An 18,375-nucleotide genomic window follows, 5' to 3' on the forward strand; every position below is an offset into this window, starting at 1 on the left:
GTACAGGACAGCCCGTCAGAAGATTAAAAAAAATCGCTCTTGGGCTCCCCAAAGATTAAATTATGCACTGACCCAGCTAACGGTTAACGGTTATTTTAGTTCATTAATAGAATCAGGCGTTAATTTGGGGAAATCGATATTAATTCAAATAAAAATATTATTTTGCTAATCACGAAATAATAACGTGTTAATCAATCAGTGCTAACCCGTTATACTTACTGGCGTATTTTTCATATCCTCCTTTAACCTCCAAGTCATTTTAGTAGTTAAGATACACGTGCGTACTATGCACTTTTGACATATGTATCATATATGACTGTATCACGTATGTGTTCTAAATAAAAATAATAAAAAAATAATAGAAAAAGTTGTTTAACAGTCCATAATGTGTACACATTTCTTCATCTTAATTGTATACATATTTTTGTCACAGTACCTACTGTCAAAATCGGCGATGTAATTGCGTCATTTTTCCTTTTACGTCATTCATACTTGAAAAGCATTTTGCCTTCAACTAATTAATACAAAATCGTCTCCCCTCCCAGTTAGCGTGCCTGTTTTTAAAAACAAGTAAAAGTTCACATTTATCGAAATGAACCAGCTTGTAATAGAAATAGAAACAAAGCAACACGAAAATTACATTCTTCATTAATTTTATAGAACATGCGATTCGAAACTTTGAATATTCTAATTAAGACTATTCAATTTAGGATACAATAGAATCAGTAAATGGGTTATATTACAAGATTAAATTTATAACTTAACTGTATTCTTCAAGCCGAAATCCCGAATTTTAACTTACAGTATACAAAGGGTTAGACAGAACTATGTAGATACGTATAAAGCACTAGACATAAAGGAACTTTGCAATCTGCAAATTATGGTAATTTCATTTCATTGATTTCATCTCAGCGGTAATAATATAACGTAGGTAAAACAAAAATGAGTAGAATCTGACCAAGCTAACTCTACATGGCATTTGCAATGACAAAGTGTAACAATGTCATCATTTATATCCTATGAAAATATGACGTGTAAAAACTCTCTGATTGTTGTGTTTAAGTCGCAATGTTAGCTTAGATTGACTAAGTAAATAATATATTTTGCAAATAGTGACGCCAAAAAGCTTTATTTAATTACTAATCTGAATGGATCCCCCCCGTAAGTGACAATATGACAATATGTTTACAACACTTTTAAGGAAAATATTGACAAAAGAACCATTATATACGTGTCGTTTACCTACTTTACTTAGAAGCAAAACTCTCCTGTTATATGTATATTTATTATAAAACGCACTTACAACTTTGTGTTTCTTAAACTTTACACACGCATTTGTCCCAAACACTAAAGTCCCCCATTACGCACAGAAGTTATCTTCCACTGAAGTGCCCGCATGACTTATCTGAACGAACGCCATCTGTCGTTGACAACGGGAACTATTGTGAACGGGAAGACTTATTCACACAAAATGGCGTATACGCCGTTACCTTTTACGATGTATCGTGTGTGATGTGAGATGTTGCATTAAAGTCCGTTTTCCTGTGAAAACGACTCATGTAGATTCTCGCTTTTATCACGTCGCTTCAATTAATGATGTTTTTTTTATGTTTTTTCGTTAGTTTCAATGAGCCCCTATGCTTCCTCATACTCGAGTTTTTTCGTTGCGCATAAAATAAAGGTGTTCTTGATGTCTTCTATGTGGCTACAATAATGTGACGGATATTAATGAGACAAAAAAAACTGTGTCCTCTGATTAAGTATGCTGGTTCCCTTATGAGTTATATTTTTTTACCGGTATGTAGTATATATTTTCACAGGTAGGTACGTAGTATATGAGAGCCCTGTGTTCAGTGTTGTGATGTTACTCACAATAATGTGGAGTGTTTGACAAAGATAAATTATTGAAGTTAGGTTTACATTGAAAACCAATAATCGGTATGTATTTTTTTTAAGATTGTCGATCAGCAATCTGCATAATATGGTATGTAATTTGCAAGGACAAAGTGAGTGTCATCATTTATGTATTTTTTTAATGAAATATGCCGTTTATACACTCCCTCACTTTGTTCAGTCGCCATCAGATATATCGGAGCGGCCGAGGTGCTCAGAAATATCTGAACACGCCTCTATTGTCAAGGCGCTAGAATGTGTGTACAGATATTTTTGAGCACCTCGGTCGCTCCAATATATCTGATGGCAACTATTCTATTCAAGTCGGTGCAAAGTTAGCTTAGACGGATTCTATTATTCTTCGTTTTTAGGGTTCCGTACCCAAAGGGTAAAAACGGGACCCCGTTACTAAGACTCCGCTATCCGTCCGTCTGTCTGTCTGTCCGTCTGTCACCAGGCTGTATCTCATGAACCGTGAAAGCTATAGACAGTTGAAATTTTCACAGATGATGTATTTCTGTTGCCGTTATAACAACAAATACTAAAAACAGAATAAAATGAATATTTGAGTGGAACTCCCGTACAACAAACGGTGTTTTTATTGCCGTTTTTTGCGTAATGGTACGGAACCCTTCGTGCGCGAGTCCGACTCGCACTTGGCCGGTTTTTTTCTAAAAACCCGTGGATGATAACAATTAGTTACATATAAACAATTATAAATTAATACATTAAATTCTGCGTATATAAAGCCGATTCAGTCACTGTTTAACCTACATTGAGTTTTCCTGTTGTACATAACGTAGGTAATCAAAATTGAACTATGTTTTTAGGAACATAAGGTCGTCTTCTGGATGGATAGGTTAAGCCACAGATTCGAAGTACGATTTTGGATGTTTGTTTAGGTACGGATGTTTACTTGTCGATAAGAGCTTATGAAACATGTAACCAATGCATGACAGATATTTATAAGGCCTGTCTAACATTCATTCAGCACATTAAATAGGGCAGGGCCACTGTTGCTAACACTACCTTACACTGAAAGAAATGTTTGCATAACATCATTATTCGCTTGCCCTTGTCCCATTCACTTGGGGTCGGCGCAGCATGTCTTTTTCTTCCATACCTCTCTGTCGCCCGTCATCTCATCATTCACTGCACGTTTCATATCATCTCTCACACAGTCCATCCACCTTTTCCTCGGTTTTCCTTTCCTCGTATACCTCCCTTCACATTCATTCGTAATACCTTTCTCGTTACATAACTTTCATCCCTCCGCATCACATGCCCGTACCACGCTAGGCGATTTGCCCTTACTTTTTCTGTAAGTAAACACAATATTTTGGTACGTCGATTTAAGGATATTGATCAAAATTTATTTATTTTCTACTTGTTCATTTTTTTATTACTCATTTAGTTAGCTAATTTTTTTTTTTTTTCAGTTTATTTGAAACTTCTCTCATAGTGAACAAAAGTGTAACTGTTGTGAGCCCATCGTTGGGTGCGGGGTGTTAGAGTCGGCAACGGGCATGTAACACCTCTGGAGTTGCAGGCGTCCAAAGGCTACGGTACATCTTACCATCAGGCGGGCCGTATGCTTGTTTGCCACCGACGTAGTATAAAAAAATATTGATTTGTGTGTACCTTTAAAATCTAATACTAAAGGGGCCCACTGACTATCAGTCCGCCGGACGATATCGGCCTGTCAGTTAGAACAAAAATTTGACAGTTCCGAACAACTGACAGGCCGATATCGTCCGGCGAACTGATAGTCAGTGGGCCCCTTTATGTTATTAATCGTAATCCATTGTAATAAGGATGAGATCACATCACAGGGGAGCCGAGTATCAAATGTTTTGTGAACAGCTGCCTGATTGCAATAATAAATGACTGCATTGCTATTACTTTCGTTTTGATGACCTGTAGAGTAAAGAAAGTGTAACACAATCCATAGGCTATTTCTTACTGGTACTGGTACCCCACGTCCGTACCAATTTACAGAACTTTGTATGCAGGGGGGTGCCTTTTCTCTGCAGCTGACTGTACAATCGAGATGAAACACTTGCGTAAATTTATTATCTCGTCATCATCATCATTATCATCATATCAGTCATTTAATGCCACCTTTGAGCTTAGACCCCTTTTTTGAATAGAATAGAATAGAATAGAATAGAATACTTTATTCGTAAACACACACACAGACAATAGACATACATTAAAAGAACATGAAAATAAAGTGTCACGAAATGGCCCCATCTCAGCATGCTGCTGGCGACTTCCAGCGCTGATCTTCCGATGAGACCATCATGTGAGAATCACGGAAGGTAACAGACAAAAAGAAAGCAACATAAAAGAAAGAGACATAAAATATGGCGAAATAGTACATTACTACAGAGGCCGGGAAGTAAGGGGTTGCCGGCCGAATGCATATATACGGCCGAACGTAGTGAGGCCGGATAGTTATGAGGCCGACAACCCCTTTTCACGCCGATGTATGTATAGTGCTTTTCTCAAACATGCAATGAAATAAATAAAGAAATCTCCACGAAATCAAAGTTTTAATTCTAAAGAAACTAAAAGTAAACTAGGCACAAAATATAACTACCACCTGTAACTATCTTTATCACACGTGTCGTATATTTTACACATGTAGTTAATCAATTTATTACACAAATGTTCAAAGGTATATTTATGTATCTTTGATTTTTCGCCTTGCATCCTTCTGACTGTAGTTTTAGCCACATAACTAATAAAGATTACATCGTTTTTTATGTTGATATTATGCTTCACATACATCGTTGCCTTAAACATGGAGTATAATTAACAGGTATTCATTTAATATTTTCGTCGGAACTCATATTAAATAACACAATAAACAACGCACAATAAATCCAATAAAATAGAATTACAGATACACAATGAAAAATGTTCAACTTTACCTCCAAAACGATTAAAAAAACACCAACGCGTGTTTGAGTAGACATTTTTACCGCTAATATTTAAATGAAATATAGTTTGTCAAAGGACTGTCTCATTTCAAACATAGACAGAGATAATCATACTATCTTTGTCTTACACTGGTACTAGCACCCAAAAGAAAAGGATGAGTATAGTTTTTTTGTTCTTATTTACTGACAAACTGGTTTGACCAACTATATTTTAAATCTGTATTTGTAGGTAAATTTGCAATTCAATATTATTGGAATTTGTTAATAATGTTTTTTTTATATATTTTTTGTAAATTCGATACAAATAAAACTGCAAAATATATTAATTATCGTTTATTGTTTTTTTAAGGGGTATTGGCAGAATGTCATTCCGAACCATAAGCAAATATTGGTTATAGTTTTTTTTTGGCTGAATGCCATGATGCTGTGTCACAAATATATGTGAAATGGAAATTAAAAAAGAGCCACTTCCCGGCCTAGGCCTGCAACTTTGTATGAAATTTCATTACAGGCCCCTCGTCTAGCCGCGCCGGAGTCGTGATACTTCCCAGCCTAATATAAAGAACGTAATATCAATATTACATAGCATGTTTGAGAAAAATAAAATTACACATCGTTTACACAAACTAATACAAAAAGAGATACAATATGACGACATAAGAACATAACATAAGTACATATATACTTATATTTTGGTATGCCACTTGTCCAGAAGTCCAGAAGTGACCCGCAATCTTCCGAATGTCGTCCATCCAACGAGCAAGCGGACGCCAAGCGCTACTAGCTACTAGTACATATCTAGTATTTATGTATTTATTATCTGCAGTGGAGTAATAAATATTTTTGTCGTACTGTAGTGCATTTAGCTGAGCAGTCAGAGTTTTAATGACACAAAAACGCTTAAAAGGAACTATAAATGTAAACATAAGATCCTGTTTATACCCAGATTAGAAAAACTGTGCCTCTGCGTAGAACATTTGTGCGACAGATGCCAGTTTAACATTCAGAAATAGAATTTACCTGCTTTCCCCATTTTTTTCAAGTAACTTAATACCTCAACCGGTACAAGATATTTAGGACCTAAGATGTTGTTCTTAAACTATTTAGGTAATTAGCAGGGGGTAACTGCACAAAAGATCCCTATGGGTCGAAGTGTATCCCTAGAAAACCATAAGATAAGATATAGGTAGCGAAATTCGATTGGAGTTTTAGTTATTCGATCTGTTTCCGATATGATACTGATCTGTCAGTGTTAAAAGTGACGTTTTTGGTTGAAGAAGTGACATTTCATCTTTAATTTCATGTAATTTTTTCCAATGGAAACCTTGTTCAGTATGGCTATCTTAATACATTTTTGACGTTCGGGATCACGACCCCAAAATCACCCAGTTGGTATTCATAATACAAATCGAGTAGTATAAGGGACCTTTCTGAGACCGAAAATATCTTATTTTTACTCTTCCCTTTCAACCTTTTTTAACCTGCTCAACCTACATGTGTGTTAAATTCGTCGTAAAACTTTAGGGTCCTCTTAGGATTAGGGATGTATTATTAATGGCAATAAAACTGAAGCCCTTTTATATTATCTCGTCTTGAAAATCCAAGGCTGAGAGTGAGAGCTTGAATCCACGAGACTGGCTGAAAATGTCGTATATCATGTCTTATTCTAATTCGTATGGAAGAGCGACGCGGTATTTGAGAACTCCAATTTTCAAGAGCGATAGAGACAGAACTTGAACAGAAGGTGGTCGTGATTAAAGTCCTGATTTACCCTATTATGTACAATATATTATGCGTATTGCCTACGCTACGCTCCTGCCGTTCCTCTCCGTGTTACCTCTTTGATGAACATGACACTAATACGACTATCAAAAATTCCATTTTAAATTTAACTCTGTGACAGAATCAAAATTTGAATGAGGTCTATGTATACTATGTATGTAGACTTGTGCGGATGTGGAGCACCGGCGGCTAGGAGGTCCTAGAAAGGTGAAGCTTAGGCAAATACTCACCAGGGAGCTTTTTTGAATATCGAAAGCTCGATTTTGTGTGGCTCCCTTCAATATACCCATCTCCACTACTATTAGGCATTTACCCGCCGCTGCTGACGCACTTTATGTAACATTAAAATCATTTCTATTACTCACTTTCTAACAATAAATGATTTGTATTTTGTATTTTTTTTTTTTCAATTATAGATACTAATAGAAAACAAGTGGGCAATACTACTAAATTCCCAATTTCTATAATGATCTTATTTCAAAAATCGTCGTTTTCCACAGATTTTTGGGTGACGAAATCGAGCGCTCCAAATTATAAAATCGGGCCCCAGGCGTCATCATCACAGGCGCCAGACCATGTTGACACTTTGACAGTGTTACCACACAACAATTGATGTTCAGAGAAGGCAACTTGCCTCGTATTTCTTAATGAAAAGTGGGATTGACTTTCGTTGTCTATTATCTATGTATTATAAATGGCATATTTAACCTCTTGTCTGTGTATGATAAGGTTCCTGACCGAATTTTTGTCATTTTTTTGTATTTTTTTCGTGAACGATTTTTTCTGATCTACAGCACAACCGAGGCCACGATTTGGATCACCACACACATACATACCTATAGATTAAGTTAAAAATAAACCACTGAATTTTATTAGAAAACTAGGGTCAATCGCCGGTCATTCGTTGTCTAGTATTCCCAGACAGATACGTTTTAGGTCTCTTTAAATCAAAAATTAACCACTTAACTGTATCTTAGGTACTGTCATCAATTCCCATCAGGGTCAGCCGCCCATCAGCAATAAAAATGGTTACAAAGCGACCAAGTTAACTAAATTTGTAAAATTGAACAATGAAAACGGATAATATCGCGTATATTGAATTTATAATACATCCCGACGTTTCGAACCCTTTACAGCGTTCGTGGTCAACGGGTGTCACCCGTCATAGTTTTATTTCATGAGTAACTATCGCGGTAACCAAAGACAATACTAAATTTGTAAAAAAAATTTGTACTGTTGCCCCGGAAAATATATAAGCCAAAACGACAACATTAAATATAACGTAACGAATTCATCCCGGCATCGAGGTAAACACAGAGAGGAATTTTTTCATCAAAATTTGACTTAAGTAGGTGCCTGCAATCTTGGAGGCCCAAATATTTGTCCCGGGTTAATTATGATGCCGGGAATATGGACGTCCTGGGCTTTGGTATAATGGGCTCGAGAAATAGAATTTTCTAGACGTCGTTGGGAGGTTTTTGATTCTAGAATTAAAACTTTATTACTAAGGATGTAAATATTTTCTAACAATTCCTCGATATATTTAATTTAGGTGCTTGTGTTGCTCCGATTTAGTTAAAAAGTCAGCCAGGACACTTATTCCTATCAGGATCGAAAGAGCTCATGATTTTAATTAGATATACCTAACATAAAACTTCCCAAATCAGAAAAAAGTGTAGTGTACAACTTCCAATAAAATAACCCAGTTATGCAAGTAGGTTTATATATATCATTCAAAAGCATTCGAATCCGCCTCAACCATAAGCACACCTATTACACATGCTCGTCATATACTCACGTATGTACGGCGGTAAGGTAAACAGTGCCGGGAATAAACCGATGGGTTCACTCACTGGAACTTACCTGGAAACAAATGTACACGTTACGTATGGATATGAAGGGTGACGTGAAAACGTTTAAACGGGATGCTATGGGTAACATATTAGGTAACTTTACGATTGCAAAAAAATATAGATTCACAAAGGTTTAAATTACAGATGATTAACATATAAAGGAAAAATGAATTTTTCAATTTTTACACACAAATAACCAAAAACCAACTAATTTGAGATTTGTGTGCAGGGGTGCAAGGTAATAGTTATGCTGACTGTACTTTTATACAGTGACAATATTTGATCACCGCCATGTTTAGTTACTACTGTTACTAGCCACCGCCCGCGACACCGTTCGCGTAGAATTATCGTTATAAATTGTAAACCCTATTTTCGCCCCGCTAGTTTGAATGTCTAAAAATCCCTTCTAAGGGGAACTAACTAATTAGTGTCTAACCGAAACATAATTTATGTCATATATAGAAAAAGTGACTCGCTATATCGTAATTCCGTAAGGAATTCGTATAGGAGGTGCAAGCGCGTACTACTCGCCCTTAGAGTTTTTCAAAGACGCCTACTTAGTCTTAGCAGTCATAGTAAGATGGCATATAGTCAAGAAATTGGGACGGGGTGGCCTAGGGGTTCAAGGCGTTAGCCCGGATTGCTAAAGACGCCGGTTCGAATCCGGCCTTCATCACTGGCGGGCTTCGTCACTTTTTCTTTAATATATGGCATTTATTTCAGACTATAATATAATCCGTTTTCATACTTTTATTTTATGTGATTACTTAAAAAACACAAATTGAAAATATTTAATAAAATAATTCGATTTGTTCCCAAAACTTGTGCAATTGTATGTGTGTCAGTATCTATATAACGGAGCTCTTATATCTATTTAAATATATTATTAATCCAGTAACTTTGTCGCATTTTCGTCAAATCCGGTAGTTATGATTGGCCCAATGAATAATCCAAGTTTGTGACCTCGAGTGCCGAACGCAACTTTGTCAAAAAATTGAAAAATCCGCGGTGGAAAAAAATAATGGGCCCTGGAGGGAAAATGCCTTAAAACCTTAAGTAACGTCACGTTCGAAACGTCAGGCCATAAATAAACGTAAGTTTTTACGCGATTAGGTCCCGTGTTAGTTTAAAATTATGAGTGATTATCGTGTTAGTTTAATAGTAGTTTATGTGACTGCTACATAATGAAAGGCATTAAAACTCGAGTGTGGGTTAGGGTGGGATAATAGAATCACACGAGTGTTTTAATGCCTAATTTATGTACAGTTACATACACTGCTTTATCTACACACATATTATAAACTTTCTATGATATATTAACTAACCTCATATTACAGCCGACATTGGGGCATAGTTGCTCTCTGGCGGAATTCGCGGATATGAGGTGGCGTCTCCGAAATATCTTTAGCGCACATTTTACACGAAACTTTTGCTAGAGTTACTTTAAAAACAACAAAACAAATTATTTTTTACTAAACTGCACGTCAAATGGCGGCAAAGAAAACTTTTTTCACGCATGTCACGCATCCGTAGTTTTTTTTTTAATATTCAGAGACAAACTAGAGTGGGGGTCGATTGCCATATCGTTCGATTCGATACCAACTAACAAGCGAGATTTGTCAAATTTGTATACAATTGACATTTCCTTTCGAATAAAACGTCATCTCGACTGATATTAGAATAGAGGTCAAATCAAATTTCTTTGTTTTTCAGAGATGTTCGAAATTTGTATAAAATAATATTATCGAAATCGATGTTATTATTTAAAAATAATTACTTTTTCACAGATAAAAAATTTGCTGAAACAAAACAGTTTATTTTAATGTTGGCCATTATTTACGGATTTTGAAGGCATCATAGAGGGGGTATGATAATTATGTGTGTAGATAAAATATATAGCTCATTTTACTTAAAGGAATCATTCTTTTATTTAAAAAAAACTGCATTCAAAGATTTTTTTTTTTTTTATATTTCGTTTGTCTAAAAATATTCTTGTACTACTAAATATTCGATTTTATGGATATTTTTTACGACAGACGAGTGTAAGACCTAATGTTTCTTGGAGAAATGTTGTCATTAACATTAACTGTATCGACTAGTAAAATAAAATAGCGTGTTTATTTTTTGGAATTTTTAGATGGTTCGATTCCCGGGCGAGACTAGCGAATTAAAAAAAAAAACTTTGAATGCAGTTTTGTTTCTTTTAAAAAATAAAAGAATGTTTCCTTTAAGTAAAATGAGCTAACTTAAGGTTTTAAGGCATTTTCCCTCCAGGGTCCATACCTACATATTTTCCACACTGTATTTCTTGAAACATTTTCAGCTGAAACTGCTCAATGAAATCGCGTTTGCCGTAGTACTATTAACATTTTTGGCAAACCACATTATGTATCCAGTGTATAGTAAGAACGCCAACGACCTCAGCTCTAGCTTCCAGATCCTGATATCAATTATAAGACGACAGTCCTATTATCGTACAACTAATCGATACCTTTGTACAGGCAAGGTTTTCAATATCGACACGGACAAAGTGCCAGAATATGTGTACAGGACCTTATTGCCAAAACATTACGGTCGCGGTATATTGAATACCTTGATTGTACTCGATAAATTCCACGATTCGAGCGCCTGTGACGTGATAATGTGGGTACCTAGTAGGTAGGTAGGTATAGTCATTAGCTTTCAAGCTGGCCCCTAAGGGTTAAACTCTTTGTCTATTGTAAGTGAAACCGCACGTGCTACTTACCTGCGTAAAAAAATGGTTGGGCCGTTTTAACCGGTTATTGAATTGCCACTGTATGGAAATTGCAATAATGTTCAAAATAAAAAAATAATTTGCAATTTCTTGTGTGGTCGCTCTACGGTTATTGAGTGTCGGCGAGTCGAACGCTATAAAACCAGTCTAAAATGTGTCATCGAGATGCATAACAAAAGCGCGTTTTCGGAGAACGCACTTACACTGGTTTTTTGAGCGTTGGACTTGCCCGCGCTCAGGTGCCAATTAGGAAATGACTGACCTTTTTTTGCAGGTTGTAGCACGTGCGGTTTTACTTAACAATAGGCAAAGGATTAGTCGTTCGGGGCCAGCTCCAAATCGAACGACTTTACTACCAACATTCACGTATCTGCTTTTGACGTATTTGGATTGGATGAAAAAATATACAAAAGCGCTGGCTGCTGATTTGATTTCAATAAATGAATTGAATTATTACCTCTGAATGCAGCTCAGGCTGAATATAATTCCTGTAGTATGAAGTTTTGTTTATACCGTTATATTCCGTACGATGAAAATTATGATGATATGGAATTATTTAAAGGGTAGATCGTAACCTTAACTTAGCGCCACTTGCACCATTCCACTAACCCGGGGTTAACCGGTTAAAGCTGGAGTTACCATGGTTACCTGTACAATTTGACACGGTTTAACAGGTTAACCCCGGGTTAGTGGGATGATGCAAGTGGCGCTTAGAAGGTTATTCAGTTAGTTATTATATTATTATATTAAGTTATTAGGTTGATTAGTTCGGCTCGGCTATAGGGTGTGGCTGCGTGCGTAATAAAAAAAACCGGTTAAGTGCGAGTCGGACTCGCGCACCGAGGGTTCCGTACTTTTTTAGTATTTGTTGTTTTAGCGGCAACAGAAATACATCATTTGTGAAAATTTCAACTGTCTAGCTATCACGGTTCATGAGATACAGCCTGGTGACGCACAGACGGACAGCGGAGTCTTAGTAATAGGGTCCCGTTTTTACTCTTTGGGTACGGAACCCTAATTAGTTAAGTCATTCAAAAAGTTCGCAAGAATAAACCGGTATTCACCGTCACATTTTAAACCGATCTCGCTCCCAAAGAAGCCGCTATATCCTTCGTTTTACCAAGAAAAGTTCGTTAGCGAAATAAACCGGTTCACCGAAACATTTTAAACCGATTTCGCTCCTAATAAGCCAGTATTCGTGGTGCATGTTTATGCAGTGATACCACACGCAGTCCCACGTGGCAGGCGGCTCCAGAAATACCGCGTAAACACCGCAATATGTTCACAACTAATGAACCGAACACTTGGACGGGTATAAATAGATGGATAAATAATAGTGCTGCTCTAGGTGCAGTTGTCGATGATTGATTGACTGAAGAATTTGTCTAATTCACAACAGACCCATGACCGTCTTTCTATTGTGGTTGAAAAGACAGGCACTAAATGCAATACAATACAAATACTCTTTATTACACACCTCACTAAAGAAAACAATACAAAGAATACAGAATTCAAGTAGAGGTAAACAACAGGCGGTCTTATCGCTAAAAAGCAAGTACTTACGCACGTAAATACTTGTCAGAACATGAGTCTGTCGTCTTATCTTATCTTTGGCGATAAATGACAAAATAACTCTCATGACAGAAGCAGACCTGATACGATTTTGTATGGATTTGCGCCTGTGGCGCTGCGCTCACCACACGATATACCCTCTTACCAGAATTTCAACTCAAGGCGATGACCATGTTTGCCAAGTTGTTGAACTTAGCAAGCATAGCCACTACCGGCTAGGCTAGAGTGGCCTAATGGTAAAATTAAGTTATTGTAGCGCCACTTAGCTCAAAAACCTATGTTGCTACTGTATGCGATTATCTTTAGTACTGTCACAGACAATTACCAAGCCCACATAAGATACTATACAAAAGTAATACTGACATAAATGAGCCGCAGACTAATCGATAATGACGTGGCACATCCCTACTTAGCGCGGCCATAGAGCACATCTGTGTGCGTTTGGTACCGTTTTCTTTTTTTTTCGGCATAGGGCTGCGCTATAAAAAGATGAACTTGGTTTACTGCATGTGTGTTTACATTGGTTTTTGTGTTCGGTTTTTGAATCTTTTGAAGTCTATGCCTGGATTTATAACAGAATATTGGAGTGTATTGATTAACGAGAGATGCATTGTTATTGCTTTGTAGCGTAGTTGTGAGTTGTAACGAATGCTCTTCATAAAGCAAAAGGTTTATAAGGACTAACTAAAAAAACTTAATAAGTCAAACAAAGAGACATAGGAGAAGCTTACAAAAATATTATTTATTTATCGTATGGCTTCGTTACATGTCACTGGATACATAACTTTAGAGAAAACTTATATTATACTAACAACTTAAAATAAAATTTTCGCCCAAAAATATTACACATAATATAACAACTACAAATTAAATTCGAGATTTTGACTTTGTTAGAAATAAAAGAAAGTTCCAAATTCAAAAGCACAAAAATTTCCCTGTCTTAGAGGAATCTTAAAAAGGCAAACACACCTAGTGACATGTAACAATTAATAAAATATATTTTATAACAATCCTCATACATAATTAGCTTTTACTCCCGCCATCTTCCGGCCGTATTTTGTACGAGATAACTTGGTCCAACTTTCTCGTACTGCGTAGCAATCGCCCGATTGCGTAAAACTTCCCTTAGGCCATTGTTAGCTAATCCAAACTGGTCTAGGCCAAGTTGTTACGAAACACCATACATACCTGGGTAGGTTTGTAGGTATAGCTTCGTAAGTTATGTATTAAATTGAATATAGCTTTAGTGTGCTTGAAAATATCCGTTAGGTTACTCTTTTTACGATATACGAGGCACACGAGTAGACGAATCGCCTGATGGTAAGCAATAGGGAGTATTACTGCAAAATTCTGCCGCCAGAGTGCAGCACTAGCACCTATCGAACACCATAGAGTAACTTATACATACTGTGCCTTAAACAGTTTTTTGACAAGTTTTCACTATGGCACTGATGCATCAAGGCGGTTTGTTTACAGGCCTACCGCGAAACGCGAAAATCTAAATTTTGTTATCTGCCTCTCTATCGTTCGAATATGCAAGTGATAGAGAGGCAGAAACCGAGCTTCGATTTTCGTGTTTTGCGGTAGGCCCTGTGATTGTGCTAGTGACGCCCTCTACGCAGAGTTTCACGTAATATTCCCTATTATCTTTGCCCAGAGACACCTGTTACATTACATCCGAGAGGTTGCAATTGAGTTGCCGGCCTAGGAGTACGCTCTTTTCTTGATGGTTTGAAGGCATGTCACACCTTTAAGCTGACTTTTTAACTGAATTACATTTGTACAGGGTGAAAACTGCTTCAATAAGGTATATTAAGGTTTAGGACAGTTATCTTCGTAGAGAGTTCGGAAGACTTGCCCATGTGGGAGGCTAAAAGTGCCAAAATCAAAATGGACATTTTTTTTGCACTCCAATAATGACGCAACGATACCTATTATATAAACTATTATAGTATAAAAAATGATTTTATAAATTGGTTCGTCTCCCAAGAGTTTTAAACTTTACTTGAATGCGTAGGCGGTAACGCATTCCAAGTAAAGTTTAAAACTTATAAAACAGAGCAAAATGTTATATAATTACAAAATCATAATCCCTCTGAGAGTTGCGAGGATGTTATTCTCGTTACGAACTGTAAAACTGCCTTAAGTTTGCTTTTAATTACATATACTTATTTTGTTCATATTTAAACTTGAATATCAACTATCGTGGCGTCAAGCCAACGCGCAACGCCTCCGCAGACCTTACAACAGCCCACGGACCTTTATTGTCGTGGTCAGTGCCTCCTGCCCACAAAAATAAGACAAAACAGCATCACGAAACCAGTCCGACCGCTTTTGACCACTTTTCCTATCCCGTCGGACCGCAAACAGAAACTTTACGAGGGCGCAAGGGATTACAAACCTTATTTAGAGGGGTTAAGGTGAATGTGGCAGTAAAGGTAAAGTTGCGTTTTTTTCGACCCTGGTAAGATATAAAAATCGTTTCGTTTTCTTTAGGAATTCCGTCTGGCAAGGTTGGGGCCGTTGGGGGCTGCTAAATAATCGTAGAAGTGTAGTATTGAGCCGTTATACATAAATTATGTCTTGAGTCAAACAAGCGCTAGTTTATAAACTAGTTTTCTTGAATAAATTATAAAATTGTCAGAAAATTTCAGTAATATTTAAGATTGTCTAGATCGATTCCGAATTAGGTTTAATATAATAGCCTAAATCTTAAAAATATCGTGAGGCACACTTATTTCAAATAAGTACCTATTATAAACAATATAATTTGTAGAGCTTTTATTATATTACCCATTAAGGTACTTATCAAATTCAAATTAAGGTCATTCCAGGTTTTTTTAATATTTTATTTTATTTTATTGATTATATTCTTATGACATCCTTGTTTTGACGATCATAATATGAATTCTTGTAAATTGACATGCCTGCAATTTATAATGTAATCTGTATTATGAAATAAATGAATCTAAATCTTTCATTGTGGTTACATAAAGGCAACTAAACTTAAAAAGTTTAACTAATAAATTAAGTAACTTTTCTTGTTTGTGGTTATAGTTTAACAAAGTTTTATGAATGCATAGTCACCTTAACCTTAACATGCAATTTCCCATTAGCGGATTTTTATTTAATAATTTAACGTCGCCGAAGTGGGATTAGGTTACATTTGAAACAAATTTTAGCAAAAAAATTGATATTGATCAATTCAAGAACGTTTTCAAATATTTGTTGAATATCATTTTCATTTCTTTTTATGAAAAATATGGGATATATTTTCCTTCAAAACAAATGAATAACATATACATAATTAAAATGTTCTACTATTTTTGTATTTTACAAAGCGCTCTCCCTCCACCCATCAATTCAAAACGTTTCTGAACTACATACATCACAATTGAATTACAAATGCAATGTAAATTTCTATAACACAAAAACTTAAATATTATACTGCGTAATTATATTATGTATTTTATGTAATTATAAATATTTCATAATAAACGTTATCCAAATCAATTAAACACAGTTTCAACACTTACAACTTATTGTAAACAACATAAGATGAGTCAAACGTTCAAATATTTAACCTTATTAACTCATAAATAATACAAAACCAACACATAAAATGCCAGACGTTCACCTACCAGACATACCAACTAACAAAAAGACCACAAAACATATGGTTGAAAAAAGATAGTAACAAACTTGAACCAGACCTCTAAGAACGCTTACTAAGCGTGTACCCTGCTTTCATGCAGTTCTTTTAATACTGGCCGTTAAGAATCCATGGCCATTTTAAAAAGATCCCTTAAAGTTGATCTGAAGCTGTATAAGTGAGGGGCGGGAGGGGATCTTATTAAGCCGGTGTTACAGTCATCTAAAGGTTCCGTGGTCACTGACCAGCGCTGAGAATAGCGCAAGTACCTGATCCAGCGCCTTGGGTGTGACGTCACTATGTGAACCAAGTCCCTGTTAAGTGGGTTTAAACTTTTATTACATTATGGTGACGGAATATGAGTACATCTCGAAACTGTTCACGCTACGATAAGCTATGAAATAAGTTGTAAACTGTTTTATGTCTGTAAGCTAACATGGTTGTCAGCCTCCGTAAAGATTTTATATTTCGCTATAAATATTATGGAGACTTCTAGCGAAACAAAAGACTTGAAGTTTTACAATGTTTTACCCAAATTACAAGTTTTCATAGCACGGTAAGACTAAAGTGAGCTATGGAGTCGATGTCGATATTAACATTAAAATTAAAGTCATAGTCACTCATTTCATTCAGTAATTACGTAATGCCTTTATACACATTCCTAACTTTACAATACAATGTTCTATTTTTATTTAACTCTAGAAACTATTTTCTGGATGGTTACGCTCTGAAACTGCTCATATTTCTCATAGCATTATACTTATTATTTCTCATATAATACTGATCGAACTTCACTTTGAAGTTCGTTTGATCATGTATTATACATAAAAACAAAGGAGACGTAGAATAAGCCACCAATATAGAACCTAAATCGTTTTTTTCAGGCATTATCAATATTCAGACACATATCACAATTCACAACAAGGCCCATAAATTCATATTTAGCTATTCAAAGCCTCAAAAAGCGAAATATCACATTTCTTCAAAGCCGTATTACTTGCTTATAAAGGCGTACGTTCAAAGTAAAGCCCCATAGCTTATGATCTTCTAAGCAATGAGGGCAATGTAGCTGTATGAGTGAGAAATTTAACTCCTTAATAAAGCTGCTACCTGACGTCAACGGATTTATAACCCTCGGAATTAACCCTAGATGTCGCACCGAGATTTATATGGAGGAAATGAGGTATTTTTAAGTGCAGTTACATTCTTAAAGGTTGTTCAGAGCTTACAAAAGGCTACTGAGGAACTTTTTAATCTATTATAAGACAATTAAGTACAGAGATCTATATTTAAATAATGTATGGAAATAGTCACAAGGATATGGTCTAATTAAAGGTTTCCGGGTACGTCACGTAACTTTCAGCGCTCAGGCCGAAATGAGGAAAATGTTGTATGTTAAGAACATTTTCCAATTCCTAACCTGAATGGTTAAATTCACTTCAATTGTTGCAGCTGAGCGATTGTGTAGTAAAAAAATTCATTTTACAACAGGTGATACAAAATTAAACCTTACAACCTTGGCATTTTGTATGCCAAATAAGTCAAAATTCAAAAGCGCATTAAAACTGTACCTACTGCAAACACTTGAGACAATTTCACATGTGCAAGTGTCACTTACCTTAGTGTTTAGATTAAGAGGCCGGTTTCAATTTTAGTCGCAAAAATGTAAAATTGATAGATTTAGTCGGTGAAATTGTACACCTTTTGTTACCTAATTGAAATAACAAGTACTGGTTTCTATTAGCACGTCTTCTTATCTTGGCTTTTATCGGATAAATTTTTTGAAAACAGACTGACTAAGTTAGTAATGATTTTTTTTCTGATGGACGTTTAGGTAAACGTGCGTAAATTTCGTAGTTTGGACTGCTAAAAATGGTGAATTTGTGTTACACATATTCTGTAATTTTGTTATGACTTAGAGTT

General features: G+C 35.9%; 1 protein-coding gene and 1 non-coding gene across 4 annotated transcripts in view; one reads left to right on the top strand and one right to left on the bottom strand.

Moving 5' to 3' along the window:
• The window catches only part of LOC134747107 (brain tumor protein), a 429,209-nt gene that overhangs the window by 128,459 nt on the left and 282,375 nt on the right, over positions 1-18,375 (bottom strand). The window lies entirely within an intron of this gene.
• On the top strand, positions 9,077-9,149 carry Trnas-gga (transfer RNA serine (anticodon GGA)). The gene has a single exon. It is a non-coding gene; the product is annotated as a tRNA-Ser (tRNA).

The sequence above is a fragment of the Cydia strobilella genome, chromosome 14 (genome assembly GCF_947568885.1).
Source record: "Cydia strobilella chromosome 14, ilCydStro3.1, whole genome shotgun sequence".
NCBI lineage: Eukaryota > Metazoa > Arthropoda > Insecta > Lepidoptera > Tortricidae > Cydia > Cydia strobilella.